The 21,361-nt window shown below is 37.5% G+C and overlaps 1 long non-coding RNA gene across 1 annotated transcript in view; it reads left to right on the top strand.

Moving 5' to 3' along the window:
• The window catches only part of LOC130860303 (uncharacterized), a 37,349-nt gene extending 17,800 nt beyond the window's left edge, over positions 1–19,549 (top strand). Inside the window, exon 4 of the long non-coding RNA XR_009055401.1 lies at positions 19,156–19,549. This is a non-coding gene — a long non-coding RNA (uncharacterized LOC130860303). The remainder of the gene's footprint in view (positions 1–19,155) is intronic.
• The last annotated feature ends 1,812 nt before the right edge of the window (positions 19,550–21,361 follow it).

Below are 21,361 nucleotides of genomic sequence, written 5' to 3'. Positions count from 1 at the left end.
TCACACAGGGCTGAAATCAATGTCTCTTCTCACCAGCTGTGCTGAAAAAACCTCATAATTCATGGCGTATTAGGTAGAGTTTTCAGAAGGGTCTTGTCTCAGCAGTGGGATTAAATTAGCCTGAAACTAAATGCTCTCTAATTCTTCCTAACAAATATTAAAAGTAATCCCAAAAGGATAAAACTGTTTCTAACATAACACCATCCCAGAACAAAGCTCAACAATGTTTATAAGAACACAGAAACCTTGTTGGCTGCTGGCAATTTTTGATTGGATGTCAGCAATAAAAAACTTAGACTTGATGTAAGTTAGGAACAAACCTGTATTGTATTTGAGCCATTTCTGTGTGTTTGTATGTTATATACTAATATAGTTTCCTATTGGGACTGGTCCCAAGATCTCATGGTCATATGACAGTAACCTGCATTAACTAAGCCTATATCTTTCTTATGCATGTCCAATGGGACCCAGTGTCTTTTTTAGTAGCTTCCAAGGAAGAAAAAGAATTTTATTTCCCAAAGCCTCCATTAATGTATCCTTATATTTAATTAATCTAAATTGATTCATGTTACAATATTTAAGTGAATGATGGTCGATGCCACCATAGACAATTGTGCATGTTACACCTTGAACAGGGGCACTCCACCAGGGGAAGAAATGGGGGTTCAAAACCAGCATGTGCCCTGTTTACCAAACTGTGCAATCTGCTGCTGGGCTGCATTCACTTGGAGAAGAGGGCACCTTTCTTTCATTTGCACAAAGCTGCCACACAGTCTTGTGTAGACCCTGATCCTGGTGATCAAGCAGGGAGACTCTAGTAGGAAAAGGGAAGAGAACTAAATGCTAGCCAGGAATCAGGGGAGCCAGAAAATGACTACAACAACCTTGGTGACATGATTGTTAGTACAGCTATCATTTCATTTGCTATATTTCAATTTATCTTTTCAGGTATCCTAAATGAAAGGAATCTCACTTATCTGAAATCTTATACAATTACATCTTATAAAACTCTCTTAGAGAGAGAGTTACCTTTAATTATAATTAATTGCATGCATGTAACAAGTAAGGGATGCAATACAGAGAGAGCCACGGATTGGAGGACTATGTGTTGAGACTCTTGTAGGACTAAATGGAGACACAGAATTCTTTTGACCAACACAGGAAAAGCTGGTTTAAGGAGAAAGCATTATATTTTGAGTGGAAAATTCTTAGGTGGCGAATGCAACTATGCTATCTTTCCTTTTCTCAAGACAAGAAATAAAGTGATATCTTCAGCATACAGTGTGTTATATCCAACAAAGACCAAGAGTGAGAAAATATCTTGATGGTTATAGTACTCAAGCAAGTTTCCTAGACACTTCTAAGATGCAGCAGTAAAGTCTCATTAAATCTGGGAGACGAAGCACAGGAGAAAACGGGTCATCTAGAGAACCAAATTAAAAATTAATTCTGTGCCCTGATCTGCTTTTGGATTTATAATCAGTTTGGTGCTGTGACAGCTGTAAGTTGTCATAGCATCATGTTAACAGGTCATGTTGAACTCACACTGATCTGTCCCCAAACAGTCAGTTCAAGTTGCAAGCAGATATATTAGGCAGATCATTTGTTTCTACATACCAACTTACATGAGTTCACTGGTAGTAGTTATAGTAGTAAATATAAAATGAAGAAAAAATTTTAAATGGTCCTTTAAATTTTCCGGTATTGTACTTTACAATGCAACATTAATTTAATTGACCCACTAAAATAATGTTTTGGTGGTTATAAAATTTTTTCTATTAAAAATGAAATTAAAGTGATAGTGAAAAATACCCAACAAATAGTCTGAGCAGTTCAAAAGAACAAAATCAAGCACACAGAAAGTAAAACATATAGCTAACCACCAAAGACCTACTGTATAGCACAGGGAACTATACTGAATATTTTGTAGTAACCTATAAGGGAAAAGAATCGGAAAAAGAATATGTGTGTGTGTGTGTGTGTGTGTGTGTGTGTGTGTGTATAAAACTAAATCACTGTGCTATACACCTGAAACTAACATGACATTGTAAATCAACTATACTTCAATAAAAAGAAAAGAAAACATACAGAAAGTAAAACAGAAAAAAAGCAAATGCGTGTTTGTACAATTAAATTCAAAACTGGCATTTAAATTTCAAAATCTATCACATTTAATTAATATTTTAATTCTAATAAAATAAGTCCTACATTTACGTATATAATCTATAAATGTGTTTTGGTGTTTTAGTTCTAGAACATGTATATTCATTGCAGCACTATTTATAGGGTTTCCATAAGATCTTACGGAAAAACCCAAAGGAAATTTTAGGCCAATCCTATACAAGATATAGAAGCAACCTAAGTGTCTATCCATAGATGAATGGATAAAGAAGATATGAGATATATATATATACACACACACAACAGAATATTACCCAGACATTAAAAAGAATGAAATATTTCCATTTGCAACAACATGGATGGACCTGGAGGGTATTGTGCTAAGTGAACTAAATCAGAGAGAGAAAAACTCATAGAGTATGATTTCACTTATATGTGGAATCTAAAAAACAATACAAACACACAAAATAGGAACAGCCTCTTAGAGAACAAACTGGTGGTTGCCAGAGGGGAGGGAGTTGGGAGTTGGAAGAAATAGGTGAAGGGGATTAAGAGGTACAAACTTACAGGTATAAAACAAGTAGGCGTGGGGATGTAACATACACATAGGGAATACAGTCAATAATGTTGTAAGAATTTTGCATGGTGACAGATGGTAACTGGTCTTATTGCAGTGATCATAATGTTAAAAATATTAACTCACTCTGTTATAGACTGGAAACTTATATAATATTGTATGTTTAATTATAAATCAATTAAAAAAAAACAATGGGAAACATAAGGTTTATTAATAAAGAGTGCTGGGGGAAAAAAATCTGAAGATTATGCCCAGTGCACTGTTCTAATTCTTCCCCTTTCTTTCCCAAACAGAATGCAAACGAGGGAGACATGACATTTAGTCAATCCATTCTGATCTATGTTTTAAAAGCAAGTCATTCCTAGGAAATTTTACTTGCCATTAAGTTAATAATATGTTAGATTGGTAATTTTTTCAGTATTGGTTGAGGACAGAGAAACATAGCAATATATACCAATCCACTCCCCTCAAGATTTTAAAGGGATTCAAACTACCGATGCAGATTTTTTTCAAACAATGTGACTAAAAAGCCTCCTCCTGAGCTGAGGTTGAAGGATGAGAGAAATACTGAAGGAAAGTATCAATAGTTGAGAATGCTATAATATTTTTTTCCTCACCCCTTGCTCTTAGATGAAGGAAAAGGTATACTTCTCCTTACTTCAGGCATATTGAGAAAGGTTTTAAGAAACCACCGCTAGGGACTTCCTAGGTGGCGCAGTGGGTAAGAATCTGCCTGCCACTGCAGGGGACACGGGTTCGATCCCTGCCCCAGGAAGATCCCACATGCTGCAGAGCAACAAAGCCCATGCACCACAACTATTGAGCCTGTGCTCTAGAGCCCGTGAGCCACAACTGTTGAGCCCATGTGCCACAACTACTGAAGCCTATGCACCTGGAGCCTGTGCTCTGTAACAAGAGAGGCCACCGCAATGAGAAGCCCACGCACCGCAAGGAAGAGTAACCCCTGCTCGCCGGAACTAGAGAAAGTCCGTGTGCAGCAATGAAGACCCAACACAGACAATAAAATAAATAAATTAATTAAAAAAAAAAAAAAAAGAGAAACCACCGCTGAGAAATCTAAAATGAATAGGCTGTGACTATTGTCCTAGTGCCAGAATGAAGCGCAGTAACTACATTGGGGAGCAGCTGAGTTCCCACTGATGACAGGTGAAGATGTATATTTGTCAAGAACCCAACAAAGACTGTGTAGTAGAGAGGCAATCTGAACATTTAAAAAAAAATAAACTGTCCAACAGTCAGCCTCATTATAAATGTGTTTATTAGATTCATAAAGAAAAGGGTAGGGATCATTAGCGGACAGCCAAGATGAAGACAAGGCCAACATCAAGAGTGTGGAAATTAAACGTCCCTCACAGGAAAATCTCTGAGGAACTTACAAATGTACTCCCTGAGAGGGAAAAGAAGTCACTGAATATCTACCATGCCCAGAGAGCACTAGCTCCTGATTACAGCCATTCAGTTAAAGCCTGGTATTTTCTGAATGTGACCTCTTTGTTCTTTCCCTATGCCAATCCTAGCCTCCAGAATCATAGCTAGTGAAAAGAAGCCCATCATGCTTCCTATCCCATATCTGGCTTCTCACCATGATGGAGGTGCAGGATGGAAAGAGGAAAACTTTAGTTTCAAATGGATTTCATAGTTCTATTTTTTTCAGACTAGACATTTCAATGACCAGAATGGGATTGTTCTTGGAACTAAAGTGATGCTTTATTACCTGGGAATGACTGGGATAGTCTTAAGACACCATCTAGTTTTCAGGTGGAGCAGGTAAGAAAACAGCTTCATAGGAGTTGTATGAATTGATATCAGTTGTGGGGAGATGCTTGACGTGTCACAGACAAGCTAGATGCTGATCAATTCCATTTCCTCTTCCAGGGAACACAAGAAAAGGAATCTTCAGCTTCTGTTGTAGTTGGGTTGGGGTCATATGACTGGTATCTGGCCAATAAAATGTGAATGGAGATATACTATTATGTACCCCTAGCTATAAACCACTCCAATGATTCCCAATCTAATTTTTTCCTGACCTTATGCCTAGAAATGAGGGCAACTATGTGTGAGGGAAATCATGCTGCATGATAGGAAATCAGCACCACCTCAAGATCTCCAGCAGATCACCTGACCCTAGGCAGACTGTAATACGAGCAAAATATAAACCTGAATTTTTTTTTAATCCACTGTGATTTGAGTTTGTTTTCCTCAGCAGCTAGAATTAATTATCCTGATGAATACACAGCCTAATTCTCTTTCCACAAAATTTTGAAAATATCAGCAATTATATGCTGATATTATCAGCATATTCACAACTGATTGTGATTAATCAATGAATGGTAACAGTAAGTACAGAATGATTTCCTTAGAGAACCAAGTATCCAAGAGTCTCTCTCCCTAAAGCCAGATGTGACTTGCAGAAATCTGTCCTTTGGTGAACAGATTATAACTATGTCATAAAGTGGTTGTGTGGAGAGAGGAGCAGAATTCGTCAATCAGGTGTCCATGGGAATGGGTAAGACCACCTAAGAATTTTAAACCCTATCTAATCCTAAAACAAGGTTACTCCTGGTTTCTCAGTGGAAAGAAGAAATTATGACTTCTGGTTGGATTAATCAGAAAAGAATTTGGTTAAGCATAAATTTGAGCTTGACCTGGAGAGGTGGGTAGGATCTGATTAGACTAAGAAGAAGAGAGAGGGTATTCCTGGAGGGAAGCGCAGCCCCAAAATGGCTGCAGATACAGGATGAGTGTGTTGCTAGGATAAAAAATGGACCAATCTAGGACTTCCCTGGTGCTCCAGCAGTAAAGAATCCACCTTGCAATGCAGGGAATGTGGGTTCGATCCCTGGTTGGGGAACTAAGATCCCACATGCCACAGCACAACTAAGCCCAGCCCGCAGGCCACAACTGAGCTTGCCCACCTCAACTAGAGAGGCTGCATGCCACAAACTACAGAGCCCATGCACTCTGGAACCCACGTGCCATAATTACAGAGCGCAGGAGCCCTGGAGCCTGCACACTACAACTAGAGAGAAGCCTGTGTGCCACAACGAAAGATCCCATGTGCAGCAGCTAAGACCCGACACAGACAAAAAAAAAAAAAAAAAGAAAGAAAAAGAAAACAAGAAAATGGATCAGTCATTCAAGATGATAGATTCCTATATTTGGACCACAGACATTAAGGGTAAAAAAGATGAAAAGGGATACAGGAGAATTTTTTTTTTGGGGGGGTACACCAGGTTCAATCATCTGTTTTTATACACATATCCCCGTATTCCCTCCCTTCCTTGACTCCCCCCCCTCGAGTCCCCCCCACCCTCCCTGCCCCAGTCCTCTAAGGCATCTTCCATCCTCGAGTTGGACTCCCTTTGTTATACAACAACTTCCCACTGACTATTTTACAGTTGGTAGTATATATAAGTCTGTGCTACTCTCTCGCTTCGTCTCAGTTTCCCCTTCACCCCCCGCCCCCTCCCATACCTCGAGTTCTCCAGTCCATTCTCTGTATCTGCTTCCTTGTTCTTGTCACTGAGTTCATCAGTACCATTTTTAGATTCCGTATATGTGAGGTAGCATACAATATTTGTCCTTCTCTTTCTGACTTACTTCACTCTGTATGACAGATTGTAGTTCTATCCACCTCATAACATATAGCTCCATCTCATCCCTTTTTATAGCTGAGTAATATTCCATTGTATATATATGCCATATCTTCTGTATCCATTCATTTGTTGATGGGCATTTAGGTTGCTTCCATGTCCTGGCTACTGTAAAGAGTGCTGCAATAAACATTATGGTACAAGTTTCTTTTGGGATTATGGTTTTCTTTGGGTATATGCCCAGTAGTGGGATTACTGGATCATATGGTAGTTCTATGTGTAGTTTTTTAAGGAACCTCCAAATTGTTTTCCATAGTGGCTGTACCAATTTACAGTCCCACCAGCAGTGCAGGAGAGTTCCCTTTTCTCCACACCCTCTCCAACATTTGTGGTTTCCAGATTTTGTGATGATGGCCATTCTGATTGGTGTGAGGTGATACCTCATTGTGGCTTTGACTTGCATTTCTCTGATGATGAGTGATGTTGAGCATCTTTTCATGTGTTTGTTGGCCATCTGTATGTCTTCTTTGGAGAAATGTCTATTTAGGTCTTCTGCCCATTTGTGGATTGGGTTATTTGCTTTTTTGGTATTAAGCTTCATGAGCTGCTTGTATATTTTGGAGGTTAATCCTTTGTCCGTTGTTTCATAGGCAATTATTTTTTCCCATTCTGAGGGTTGCCTTTTAGTCTTGTTTATGGTTTCTTTTGCTGTGCAAAAGTTTTGAAGTTTCATGAGGTCCCATTTGTTTATTCTTGATTTTATTTCCATGATTCTAGGAGGTGGGTCAAAAAGGATCTTGCTTTGATGGATGTCATAGAGTGTTCTGCCTATGTTTTCCTCTAGGAGTTTTATAGTGTCTGGCCTTACATGTAGGTCTTTAATCCATTTGGAGTTTATTTTTGTGTATGGTGTTAGGAAGTGTTCTTATTTCATTCTTTTACATGTAGCTGTCCAATTTTCCCAGCACCACTTATTGAAGAGGCTGTCTTTTTTCCATTGTATATTCTGCCTCCTTTGTCAAAGATAAGGTGCCCATATGTGTTTGGGCTTACTTCTGAGTTCTCTATTCTATTCCATTGATCTTCCTTTCTATTTTTGTGCCAGTACCATACTGTCTTGATCACTATGGCCTTGTAGTATAGTTTGAAGTCAGGAAGCCTGATTCCACCAACTCCATTTTTCCTTCTCAAGATTGCTTTGGCTATTCGGGGTCTTTTGCGTTTCCATACAAATCGTAAGATTTCTTGCTCTAGTTCTGTGAAAAATGCCATTGGTAATATGACCGGGATTGCATTGAATCTGTAAATTGCTTTGGGTAGTACAGTCATTTTCACTATGTTGATTCTTCCAATCCAGGAACATGGTATATCCTTCCATCTGTTTGTGTCGTCTTTGATTTCTTTCATCAATGTCTTAAAGTTTTCTGCATACAGATCTTTTGCCTCCTTAGGCAGGTTGATTCCTAGGTATTTTATTCTTTTTGTTGCAATGGTGAATGGGAGAGTTTCCTTAATTTCTCTTTCTGCTCTTCCGTTGTTAGTGTATAGGAATGCAAGAGATTTCTGTGCATTAATTTTGTATCCTGCTACTTTACTAAACTCATCAATGAGTGCTAGCAGTTTTCTGGTAGAGTCTTTAGGGTTTTCTATATATAATATCATGTCATCTGCAAAGAGTGACAATTTTACTTCTTCTTTTCCAATTTGGATTCCTTTGATTTCTTTTTCTTCTCTGATTGCTGTGGCTAAAACTTCCAAAACTATGTTGAATAATAGTGGTGAGAGTGGACACCCTTGTCTTGTTCCTGTTCTTAGAGGGAATTCTTCCAGTTTTTCCCCATTGAGAACAATGTTGGTTTTTGGTTTTTCATATATGGCTTTTATTATGTTGAGGTAATTTCCTTCTATGCCCATTTTCTGGAGAGCTTTTATCATAAATGGATGTTGAACTTTGTCAAAAGCTTTTTCTGCATCTATTGAGATGATCATATGGTTTTTATCCTTCAAGTTGTTGATATGATGTATCACGTTGATTGATTTGCGTATATTGAAGAATCCTTGCATCCCAGGGATAAACCCCACTTGATCATGGTGTATGACTTTTTTAATGTGCTGTTGGAGTCTGTTAGCTAGTATTTTATTGAGGATTTTTGCATCTATATTCATCAGTGATATTGGTCTGTAGTTTTCTTTTTTTGTGACATCTTTGCCTGGTTTTGGTATCAGGGTGATGGTGGCCTCGTAGAATGAGTTTGGGAGTGTTCCACCTTCTGCAATATTTTGGAAGAGTTTGAGAAGGATAGGTGTTAGCTCTTCTCGAAATGTTTGATAGAATTCGCCCATGAACGCATCTGGTCCTGGGCTTTTGTGTGTTGGGAGCTTTTTAATCACTGCCTCAATTTCCGTACTTGTGATTGGTCTGTTCATGGTTTCTATTTCTTCCTGGTTCAGTCTTGGAAGATTGTATTTTTCTAAGAATGTATCCATTTCTTCCAGGTTATCCAATTTATTGGCATATAGTTGCTTGTAGTAGTCTCTCATGATCTTTTGTATTTCTGAGGTGTCCGTTGTTACTTCTCCTTTTTCATTTCTAATTCTGTTGATTTGCATCTTCTCCCTTTTTTTCTTGATGAGTCTGACTAATGGTTTATCAATTTTGTTAATCTTCTCAAAGAACCAGCTTTTAGTTTTATTTATTTATTTATTTTTCTTATGGTTTCTTTCCTTTCTTTTTCATTTATTTCTGCTCTGATCTTTATGATTTCTTTCCTTCTGCTCACTTTGGGGTTTCTTTGTTCTTCTTTCTCTAGTTGTTTGAGGTGTAAGGTTAGGTTGTTTATTCGATCATTTTCTTGTTTCTTAAGGTAGGACTGTATCGCTATCAACTTCCCTCTTAGAACTGCTTTTGCTGCGTACCATAGGTTTTGGGTTGTTGTGTTTTCGTTGTCATTTGTTTCTAGATATTTTTTGATTTCCTCTTTGATTTCTTCAGTGATTCCTTGGTTGTTTAAGAGTGAATTGTTTAGCCTCCATGTGTTTGTATTTTTTTGCAGTTTTTTCCTGTAATTGATATCTAGTCTCATGGCGTTGTGGTCTGAGAAGATGCTTGATATGATTTCAATTTTCTTGAATTTGCTGAGGTTTGATTTGTGACTCAAGATGTGATCTATCCTGGAAAATGTTCCGTGTGCACTTGAGAAGAAAGTGTAGTCTGTCGTTTTTGGATAGAATGTCCTATAAATATCAATGAAGTCGAGATGGTCTAATGTGTCATTTAAAGCTTGTGTGTCTTTATTGATTTTCTGTTTGGATGATCTGTCCATTGATGTAAGTGGGGTGTTCAAGTCTCCCACTATAATTGTGTTACTGTCGATGTCCCCTTTTATAGCTGTTAGCATTTGCCTTATGTATTGAGGTGCTCCTATATTGGGGGCATAGATATTTACCATTGTGATATGTTCCTCTTGAATGGATCCCTTGATCATTATGTAGTGTCCTTCCTTGTCTCTTGTAATAGTCTTTACTTTCAAGTCTAATTTGTCTGATATGAGTATTGCTACTCCAGCTTTCTTTTGACTTCCATTTGCATGGAATATCTTTTTCCATCCCTTCACTTTCAGTCTATATGTATCCCTTGGTCTGAAGTGGGTTTCTTGTAGGCAGCATATGTAAGGGTCTTGTTTTTGTATCCATTCAGCCAGTCTGTGTCTTTTGGTTGGAGCATTTAATCCATTTACATTTAAAGTGATTATTGACATGTGTGTTCCAATTACCATTTTCTGAATTGTTTTGGGTTTGTATTTGTAGGTGTTTTCCTTTTCTTGTGTTTCCTACTTAGAGAAGTTCCTTTAGCACTTGTTGTAAGGCTGATTTGGTGGTGCTGAATTCTCTTCACTTTTGCTTGTCTGGAAAGCTTTTGATTTCTCCCTCAAATCTGAATGAGATTCTTGCTGGGTAGAGTATTCTTGGCTGTAGGTTTCTCTCTTTCAGGACTTTCAGGATATCCTGCCATTCCATTCTGGCCTGCAGAGTTTCTGTAGAAAGGTCAGCTGTTATCCTTATGGGTTTGCCCTTATATGTTGTTTGTTGCTTTTCTCTTGCTGCTTTTAATATTTTTCCTTTGTGTTTAATTGTCGTTAGTTTGATTAATATGTGCCTTGGTGTATTTCTCCTTGGGTTTATTCTGTATGGGACTCTCTGTGCTTCTTGGACTTGGTTAATTATTTCCTTTCCCATGTTGGGGAAGTTTTCCACTAGAACCTCTTCAAATATTTTCTCAGACCCTTTCTTGTTTTCTTCTTCTTCTGGGATGCCTATAATTCGAATGTTGGTACATTTAAGGTTATCACTGAGGTCTCTGAGACTGTCTTCCATTCTTTTTATTCTTTTTTCTTTTTCCTGCTCTGTGGCATTTATTTCCCCTATTCTATCTTCCAACTCACTTATTCGTTCTTCTGCCTCAGTCATTCTGCTGGTTATAGCATCTAGAGTATTTTTAATTTCAGATATTTTGTTATCCATTGCTGTTTGTTTTCTGAGTTCTTATGAACTGTTTCTTGTACTTTCTCTAATTTGTTATCGAGATTTTGTATCATTTTTACTATCATGACTCTAAATTCTTTTTCAGGCATTTTTCCTATTTCCTCCTCATTTATTTGGTCTTGTGGGTTTTTTTCCTGCTCCTTTGCCTGCATGGTGTTTCTTTGTTTCCTCATGGTTGTCCAAAGTTTTGGGGTTGCTTGTCCTGGCAATAGAGGTGTTTATAGAAGACTGTCCAAGCCTCAGACTAACGTCCAAGTGTTGGGTTAAATGAATATTAAGTCTAGGAAACACATACATGTATAAGACACACAATTACTGAATCCGTTAGGACATAAGGCTCTAGAAAGACCTGACAGAACCCCAGTGTGCTATCAGATATTCAAAGAGAAACCCAGCAGAAATTGACAACTGAAACAGAACAAATCAGAGACAAAAGCAAAAGCAAACAAACAACGAATAACACCCTACACATACAAACATCAATCCAGGGAGATTTTGTAAACTAGGATCAAATATAGAAAAGAGCTGGAGTACCACCAGAGAGACTGGAGATTCTCAGAATGTAATTAGACAACTGTACTAAGAACTAAGATAAAGACAAAAGCCTAATATTAAATACCAAGGCAGTGCATCATCTGGAGAATAGAGCAAGGAATCTGAGCAGACCAATAGTGTTGCTTATAAGTATGTTAAGATAAAATAAACTTAAAAAGGCTGGAAGAAAGGGGAACAGAAGAGTGTAATGTGGTTGGAAATATGCAAATAAAAAGAAAGGAATAGAAATGTACAAAAGATAGGGATGAAAGGAAAGTATGAGAGATATTTTATCCGTACTACCAAAAACTTAGCTAGATATAGAAGTATATAAAAAGGCAAAAAAAAAAAAAAAAAAGAATAAAAAATATCATTAAAAAATTATGTTATAAAACTTGTAGATCCCTTAGGGCTAAGATCGTATTTAATAAATCAAAAAAAAAAAAAAAGAGAGAGAGAGAGAAAGAAAAAAAAAAAAAAATCCAGAACTGATCCCAGAATGGACCAGTTCAATAGGTATTGATACTACTATTTCTGTTTCCTTAGCGTCTCAGCTGTAAGTGTCCTTCTCCTTGCCTTGGGTTTTTTTTGCGTTATTCTGTGACCAGCAGAGGTTCCTTTATTGTTCGTCTGTAAGCCTCGGTGTGTGGAAAGGGAGAGGGTACAATAATGGCTCCTTCTCCTGGGAGTGAGTGAGCAGTGGCACACTGTTGTTTCAGTCAGGCTTGGAGGTGCCTGTTGCAGAGGGCGCTGGTGGCTCAGGCGTAAACAGAAAGTCTTAGAGTTGGGCCTCTCTCGGGGTTTTTTCTTTTTGATGCTGTTGTTTTTTTTTTTTTTTTTCTCTTGGCAGCCTCCCTGCTGCTGGCGTTGCAAGGGGTTTTAATCTAGCCCCGCCCGAGCGCCTGAGGGTGCTTGTTATCCCTGAGCGCCTTAGGTGGCCCGCAGGGCATCTCTCCACTGCCTGTTGCAGAGGGGAGGAAAGAGAGGGAGAGGCTACACGCGCGGCTCCTCCCCCCCGCCTGTGAGCCTGCAGCCTCCAGCCGCCATCATGGCCGTGCAGCTCTCAGGGATGGGCACTCCTCTCCGCGGACCTCCTCCCTCCTGTCCTCTCGGTCCGTCACCCTACCGGCAACAACGTTTCTCACCCTGAACCAGCTCTCCGGTTCCCACGCTCCCGCTCCTGGACCCTCCGTTCAGCCGCGGATCGATGTCTTGGTCCGGGAACGCTGAGCTGCGCTGCGGACCCTCCGTATGTTTCTCACTCCCTCCCGTCTGCCACAGCTCCACCGCTTCACCCTCTTTGAGCCGTGGTAGATGCCTCCCTACCGGCTATGTCAGGCTCCCCACAGCCCTTTCTGGTGTCCGAGGCCGTCTGCTGGTGTTCAGCTGGTTCTCTGTGGGAATTACTGCGTCCTTCCGTGCATTCCCAATGCATCTGTGGAGAGGGATGCACTCCACGTCTCTCTACTTCGCCGCCATCTTTTCCCAGGAGAATTTTTAATAAAAGAATAATAAGATAGCATAACTATTAGATGATTCCCAGGGAAAATGTATTGAAAGATTACCATGTGCCAGTTACTGTACTAGGTTGTTTGTATTTCATTTAATTCTTAAATCCAGTGAGGTATGGACTTTTATTAGTTTCATTTTATAGGTGAGGAAACTGAGGCAGAGGAAAAGCAAGTAACTTGACTTCAGGTCGTAAGTATAGTAAATACGATATCCAGAATTGAGACTCAAGTAGTCTGACTCTAGTAACTGCTTTTAATCACTATACTATATTTTAAAAATAAGAGAGTGAATGTTGGAGGCAGTGAGGAGTAGTGGAAAGAGCTTTGACATTCAAATCATAATCATTGTGGCTTGAGTCCTTTCTCTGTTATATGAAGTCTTGAGCACATGAAACTTTCTGAGTCTAAATATTTTTTAATAGAGATGATACCACCTACCTTTATTTTTTAAATAAAGAGAACTCTGGTATAAAGGGTAATGTATATAGCACATAGAGCACAGTAGGTGGTTCAGTACACAGTAGGTCTTACAATAGTGCAATGTTGTATGGGGTGGAAAGAAGACTGTGTATTTAAAGTTAAGATATTTTTTATTTTGCAGTTAAATAACAGCGATGAGCTTGTCTAGAAAGTGCCTAGCAAATACTCAGTGGTTAAAGTCAGTTTAATAAACAACAAGGTCCTGCTGTACAGCACAGGAAACTATATTCAATATCTTGTGATAAACTATTATGGAAAAGACTATGAAAAGAATATATTATAATATGTATAACTGAATTACTTTGCTGTGCAGCAGAAATTAACACAATGTTGAAAATCAACTATACTTTTAATAAAATTTAAAAAAATAAAAAATAAAGTCAATTTAATCTGAATCTGATTTGGGGGTGCTAGTGGGGCATTCAAGGGGCACCGCCTGATGACATCTACAGATATATGACCGGAGCGTGTGATAAAGGTGAGTTTTGAAACAACAGCCACCTATATAATGTGCTAATTGGGTTCTTAACAATGGATGAGATTCGTGAGAAAGAGGTGTAAAGTGAGAACACTAGGGACTGTTAGGTTGTGGGAGATGAAATGGATCCAGGAAGGAGTGATTAGAGAAACAGTAACTGTGTTTTGTTATGCTTAAATTAAAAAAAGACTTTTTGCCCTTCTTAAAAAGAAATGGGCTCTAATCGGAATTGTCTCTTACCTGGATTACCTTGTGTCATGAATAGAAAGATTTCTGAAGATGAAATATTTGTCACAGACAATGCACAATGTGGGTTCACATGTGGGTAATATTTTTTAATTGCATTTTTAAATTAAAAGTTGTCTTTTTCTTTCCTTGAAAATAATTGGTAATTTAGAAATGTTGTTATTGATTCTCACTTGTTATCATGCAGACACTTTAAACTGTTTCTTGCATTTCTATTGGACTGTTTTGTTTTTTTTTCCAGAATAGCACACAAAAAAATAGTCCTTTCCCAGGGAGAGTTTGACTGCCTTCTCTTTTCAATTTCTAATTTCTATTGCATTTTTTTCAAAGTAATCTTTCTGCTATTTATTCAACAACCAAACGTTTGTCAAACACCTACTAGATGGAAGGCACTCTGGTCGGCTCCCTGGGGTTTACAAAAATAAATTTAAAAACAGTCACTGTCTTTAAGGCCTGTGCATCTCAGTGAAGAAGAAAGATATTTATACAGAAACTATGCATATAAATGACAACTTAACAGGCCTTAATATTCACACTATGTGAAAAAAATCTTCAAGGGGGCTAAGGGTGCATCACTGAGCTGTAAAGATATTTAAGATCAAGAGAGGTAGAAATGAGCAGTGGGGAGGAGGAAGCATTGCCTAAAAATGTGAGTAATTATAAAGAGGTAAATTTTGAGATTTTATAGTTCTGGTTTGCACAAAACTAATGTATAATTTTGATGTGCTGCATTAACTAAATATCAAAGAACCTACATCGTCCCTCTTCCTTTTGATTTTTTATTTAACCATATTAAGCAGTCTAGCTTATGTAAAAATTTTAAGACAAGTAGTCGTAACTTTCCATAATCATCCTATTGTTTGAAATATACCTACTCAGGTGTAATTCTAAAGTTCACACTAGTATGTAAAGGAAATTTTATCTTGGGTCTGTCCAATCTGTCACCTACTCAAAAGGCAGGAAGAGATTCCTTTATTGTAAATCCATTGACCACAAGAATCTAACCCATTCATGAATCCTCAAAGTACCATAAGTAAACTGCTAGTAACTAGCAGTTTATTTACGGTGCTTTCAGGATTGCTATCTACAAAATAAATTAAGGTTTTATCAGATGACTAACACACTGCGGGGATAAACCAGTCCTCAGAGTGTCACAGACATTTAAGGGTTTGTTATCATGGGAATATAGCAGAGGGAAAATAGCCCATTGTACACATTTTGTTAAATCCTAGCTTCTTTCACTTATTATCATAACTGTCACTTCTTGAGAGCAAAGCTTAGAGAAATCTATCTCTACCATGTTTTGCATTATCATTACTATAGTTTTTCATAATGTATGCTGCCAAGAAGAAGTAATCATTTGTTGGATAAGAGCTTCAGGTTCTAATTCATTTAAAAAAAAAAAGACAGACTTCTTATGAGACTGACTCAGTCATATTTTAATAACAAGAATAATAATAGAATTTATTGAATACTAATGATGTATCAGATACTGAGCTAGACATTTTATCACCCATCAAGTTTGCAAGCATCATGGTATAATGAAAAGAGCTCATGTTTTAGGGTCAGGTAAGTTTGAGTTCAAAACTGACTTTTGCTTCTTAACCATCTGGGTGTACCTTGAACAAGTTGCATATCCTCTTTGATTCTCATTCCCTTATTGTTAAAAAAGATACCGAAATATCTAACAGATATTATATGTGTAAAGTGCTCTTCTAAAGCACTTGACACACAGTGTGCACTCAATAAATTTACAAGCCTAACAGTAGGTACACAAAATTTATCCATGCTTTGAATAACACTGTCCTGATATTTCTCACCATGTGGCCTTAGTGCCACCAGTTAGAGGACAGACTATAAATGACTTTTACAAAAAAAGCTAGATTTTGGTACACATTAATGTTGAATCAAAAGATAGAAATCATTGTTAACATTTACAATGTCTTGGTTACAGATGAAAAACTAAGTCAGGTGACCTGCAGCTTGCCTTTGGATCTCCATGGTAGCTTCACATATATAAAAATTAATTTTTTCCACCAGCCCTCTGCATTTTCTTCACCATCCCTCAGCTGCAGTTTGAAGATCACTAGTAACATTATTTTCTTTAGCGCCTCTGATGTTCCAGACACTCATAAGACATACCTCAACCTTTCCTGCCAGACATGAATAAAGCTTTGAAATCAATGACAGTTTTTACAGAACTTTTTTGAAAACCATCCCATGATGAGCAATTAATAACTTGTCTCTTGACTGGGGCTTGCGTGCAATTAGTGCTAACATTTTATGGCCATTTTTGAGTGTTTTTGCTTTTGATCTGGATCTATCCGAGTATGTTTAAAAATCTCCCAATAATGTTTCATAGTGTTCTGTGTAGAGGGAGACCTTGCACATCATTCATTAGCTACGTAGTTAAAAAATTATTTTCTAATCACTTTTTGCTGGTATATAAAATGCAAATTGACATTTGTATGCTGAATTTACTAAATTCACTTGCTAATTCTTATAGATTATCTGGAGGTCCTTTCGGATTTTCCACATGTTATCCACAAATAATGTTATCCACAAATAATGACAGTTACTTCTTCCTTTCCAATACTCACGCCATTTGTTCTAACTGGATCTCCAGTATATTGTTAAACAAAAAAGGTGATAGTGGGTATCTTAATCTTGTTCCTCATCTCATGGTGCAAACTTCAGAGATTTTATCATTAACTGTGAAATATACAGCGAAGATTTGGTAGATGTTCTTTAACATATCAAAGAAGTTTCTATTTCTAGTATGCTACAAGTTTATAACCTGAATGCACGTTGAGAGGTATTTATGCTTTTATCTGCAACTATTGAGATTATCATATGATTTTCTCCTTTATTTTCTAAATATAGTGAATTTATTGATTTTTGAATATTGAAACAATCTAAAATAAACCCACCGTAATCTCACTTGATTCAGTTATCAGCTAATAAAATTTAGGATTTTTGCATCTATGTTTATGAGAGATATTAACCTATAATATTGCTTTCTTATAATGTCCGTATCAGGTTTTGTTATCAAGATTATACTAGCCTAGTAAAATTGGAAGTGTTCCCTCTTTTTCTATTCTCTAATAAAATTTAGAAGAGATTGGTGTCATTTTTTTCCTTTGTGGAAGGTTTTTATTTTCAGACACGTATCTTTACTAGATATAGAACTATTCAATTTTTATAATACATCTTGTGTATGTTACAATAAATTGCATTTTAAAGTAACTTACTCTTACTCATTTTATCAAAATTTCACTATTTGTTAGCAAATGTCTTTCATTATTTCTACAATTTTAATTTCTCTCATATCTAGTAATTATGCCCTCATTTTCATACCTGACATTATTTGTGCTCACATTTAATCTTCATAACAATTCTATGTAGTGAGTATTATTATTTCTCACGTTTACAAAGGAATAAAGTAATCTCAAAGAGCTAAAAAGCTGCCCATGTTTAATTAGCTAGAAAGCACAGAGCTAAGACTCAAAGCAAGGTCTGTAGCCTCAAAAACACATATTCTTTACAAACACATCACACTTATTTCAAACATACATTGTAGTTATGGCTATGCTGATTTCTGTCCTTTCAGGAAAAAAAAATGCATAAAGGTGCAGGACTTTTGTCCAAGCAAATGGAACAGGAAAATGATAAATGTACTTTCCTCAGTCTCTGAACACTTACACAGTTGACATCAGTGCTGTGAATCATTTTCCACTTAACATGTGCCGTTATATGCTCTTCAATTTCTCTGAAGAGCTCCTCCCATCCTATTAGAAAATGCTGAATTATTCTTTAAGCATCAGCTTCTATTCTGTGAAGGGTTTTTTCTATTCTATTCTTCTACAGTATTCTGTGTGTTTGATTTCATGAAGGATTCCTTAACTCTCCCAACAAAATAGATGTCTCTGTTGTATTACCACTGTAGTTACTGAAAAAAAAAAAAAAAAAAAACCTCTATTAGCTCATATTTATATATAATATTGTGAATGTGTTTATAAACATCTGCCTCTTCTACTGAATTATCACTCTCTTGAGGATAAGGTGTCCTGCATCTTTCTGTAATAACAAAGGAGGTGCATGGTGAAAACGTCTTCATTATTTCATAAGACTAATTATTTATACATGCTTTTCTCACCTTCCCTAAGAACTTTTCTCTCAAGGAATCTACTACAGCAGAACTTTGCTTGTCATGTACTACCTGTGTTCTCTACATATGGAATTTCTCAAAAGTAAGAACAGTTTAAACCAGTTTCATTATTTGAGGCTGCAGTTCTAATTATTTTAAATAATGATACTGATACAGGACTACAAAAATTGAATCACATTGTAAATGTTTACATTTAATTAATGCTTAAACATGCATTCACAAACTCAATAGCTGTCTATATTATCTCAATCAAAGATAATAGCAAAGTCTAAATTTGATCTAAATTTGAGGTTTTACTAAATGTGAAGGTAAAAATAAGTATTTTGCCTTCTCCCCTTCTTCTTACCACTCCCCTCAATTCTCCCCTGTTATACTAATTACTAAAATAGTGTGTAATGGGCAAACCAAAACTAACTGAGGCACCTCCCTGAAGCCCTGCGAAAACCAGGTAGAATTTAGAGCTGCAATATGGGGCAAAGCCACTAGGTGGAGCCCTATAAAATCTATGGTAATCTCCTGCCCATTATTAAACACTTCAGCCCCCAGGAAGCTGATGCTAGAACAGTGGAAAGCAACAAACCAACCCTTTCATTTTCACAGAGGGGGAATCTGGGGACCAATCAGGGAAAGAACGAACCTAGGTCACACATTCACATTAGTGAAACCGAGCAGGACCCTGTGGGGCCCTCCCAGATACAAATCCCTTCCATATCCCGTCTCTGTTTTGTAGAAAAGCTGTAGTCTCTCAGGCATCCCCTGAGTCACAAAAGAGTAGGCTCAAGCAATTAATGGTTAGGACAAGAGAGTCACAGAATCTTTAGTTCCTCCCTGAAGGACAGAGATAACAGTGTCCGATGCACATTCATTCCTGAGTTGTTTTGCAGATGCTATAACCACAGCCAGAGGGAAAAAGCTAACAGTACGATGACCAGACTGAAGCTATGATGTAAGCTGCTGCATCTTGAGCAGTACTGAATCTAGGACTTGCAGAATTCCAGGAACTGGCCTCAAGGAAATGGGAACAAACAGACCCTGGAGTTGAAGACTGACTGTGCTTAAAACAATCGAGACGACACTGATCAGACCACCATGTGACCAGTTTCAGAAGGCTTGTCAGAGCTGACTGTGCTGTTCTGCACACCCCTGAAACTTCCCACTTTTCCCTATAAAACCCTTGTCCCTCTAACCGGCAAGGGGGAGATACTTTGGGGGACAACAGTCCGCCATCACCCCACGTTACCAGCTTGCTGAATAAAGCATCTTTCTTTTTCCACCACCCCTTGTCTCTCAACATTGACTTTTTTTTTTAAATCAAGAAATGTTTTTATTTTTGTGTTTTTTGTTGTTGTTGTTGTTTTCCTTTTTTTTTTTTTCTTTTTTTTTTCCACCTCCCTCCCGTGACTCCTTCCCACCCTCCCTCAACATTGGCTTTTGAGGGATGAGCAGCTGAAGCTGAGCTGGGTTCTGGCTCTGGCTGGTAACAGTAGTAGAAACCCCAAATCAGCACCCAGAGTCTGCATTGCGTGGGTCTTTGCATTTGCAACAGTAATTATTTTGCCACTAGAGTTATGAACGGAAAAGGTGTACAGCTTAAATAAAAACAGGATACGTACCTAATCAATCTTCTTAGCAGCAAAGCAAAGCAGTATTGACACAGCGTTAATTAACTTGTGTTTTGGAGTCACATACATTTATACAAAGGAAGTGCGCTTCGTGGTCAGTGCCTGCAACAGTGTGCATTAGAATGAAGGTATCTATGCTTCTTTCTACTGCATAAATCAAAGGGACCTTATATTACTGTTCTGCTTCAACTGTGGGAAGGGGTTTGGGCAGAGTGAGTGGAAAGGACTGCCTGTAGCTTTTCCACTGACAAACTGTGTGGTCTCAGAGGCAAGTTTCCTCCCAACTTGTTTCCGTGGGGGGACATGGTGCAGGCTGCTTTGCTAATGGGCAAATCAGAACAAGAAGTCATGTGGATTTGGGAGAAGATGGTTCCAAGGCACAACTGATCATCTAAGGTCATCATTGGTAGCTTCTCCACCCCTTCAGTCTTTTTACGTCCCTTTTCCCACGCCTGTCCTCATTCTATCCCTCTGTCCTAGAAGGGAATGTGGCAAACAAACCACAATTACATGCAGCGATCTGCGAAATGGAAATAATACAATAGGGATGATTGTGACATTAGAAAAACGATGATTCAAATGTCTAAAAAACTCTCTGGCATATACACAACAGTGTTAAAAAAAAAAAAAGGTTGCTATTTCTATGTTGCTTCATTCCTCTCAGATATGTTTACAGTTAAAGAGAAACCAAAGTGAAAATATCTTATCTCTATAACGGAAGAGATCAGGTCTTCCGACAGAGAGCTTTTGTGTCAGTTAAATATTTATACATAATGTGTAATAGCTACTCTAATTAGAGATGCTCCAATCCTCCATACGTGAGGATTAATTAGGCTCTGGTACCTTCATTTTTAAAATGTGTAAATTGAAAGTAAAAAGTAAATCGGAAATTTCCTATAACATTTCAGAGAGGATAACATGCAAAGCAGGTTAGTGCTCCCACACTTTGTTAGTGTCATTCCATATTGCTAAAAACATTTGAGAAACATTTTTGTAATCTAGTAAAATTAAAATGTAGACAATAACAAAGTACTTACTTATTCTGGGCACTGTTTCAATTGCTATATATAAGGATTATTTTGCTTATTTACCACAACCAAATTTGTGAGTTAGGTAGCATTATCCCAATATTTCAGAAGAAAATGCCAAGACAACAACAAAAACAAATTGTGTCACAGGTAAATGTCAGAGTTGGAATTTGGCATTTGGTCTGTTTGGCTCCAAAACCTGTGCTCCTAACAACCACACACTTAGGTTCATTATTTGTTTCCTTGGACCCAAAGCTAAGAAAATTAACTATGGAAGAAGCTATTTGCATATAAGGGTTTATTTATAATAGTGAAAAGTTAAAAGCCAAATAAAGTTCATACAGTGGAAAACAATAGCAAATAGAGTAAATTATGAAGTGACATATCCCTTCATAATTTATATATATATGTAAATATATATATGTATATATATCCTATAT

Source organism: Hippopotamus amphibius, chromosome 9, assembly GCF_030028045.1.
Source record: "Hippopotamus amphibius kiboko isolate mHipAmp2 chromosome 9, mHipAmp2.hap2, whole genome shotgun sequence".
NCBI classification, from domain to species: domain Eukaryota; kingdom Metazoa; phylum Chordata; class Mammalia; order Artiodactyla; family Hippopotamidae; genus Hippopotamus; species Hippopotamus amphibius.
Note: the sequence above shows the minus strand (reverse complement) of the source record. Positions and strands in the feature narration are given on the sequence as shown.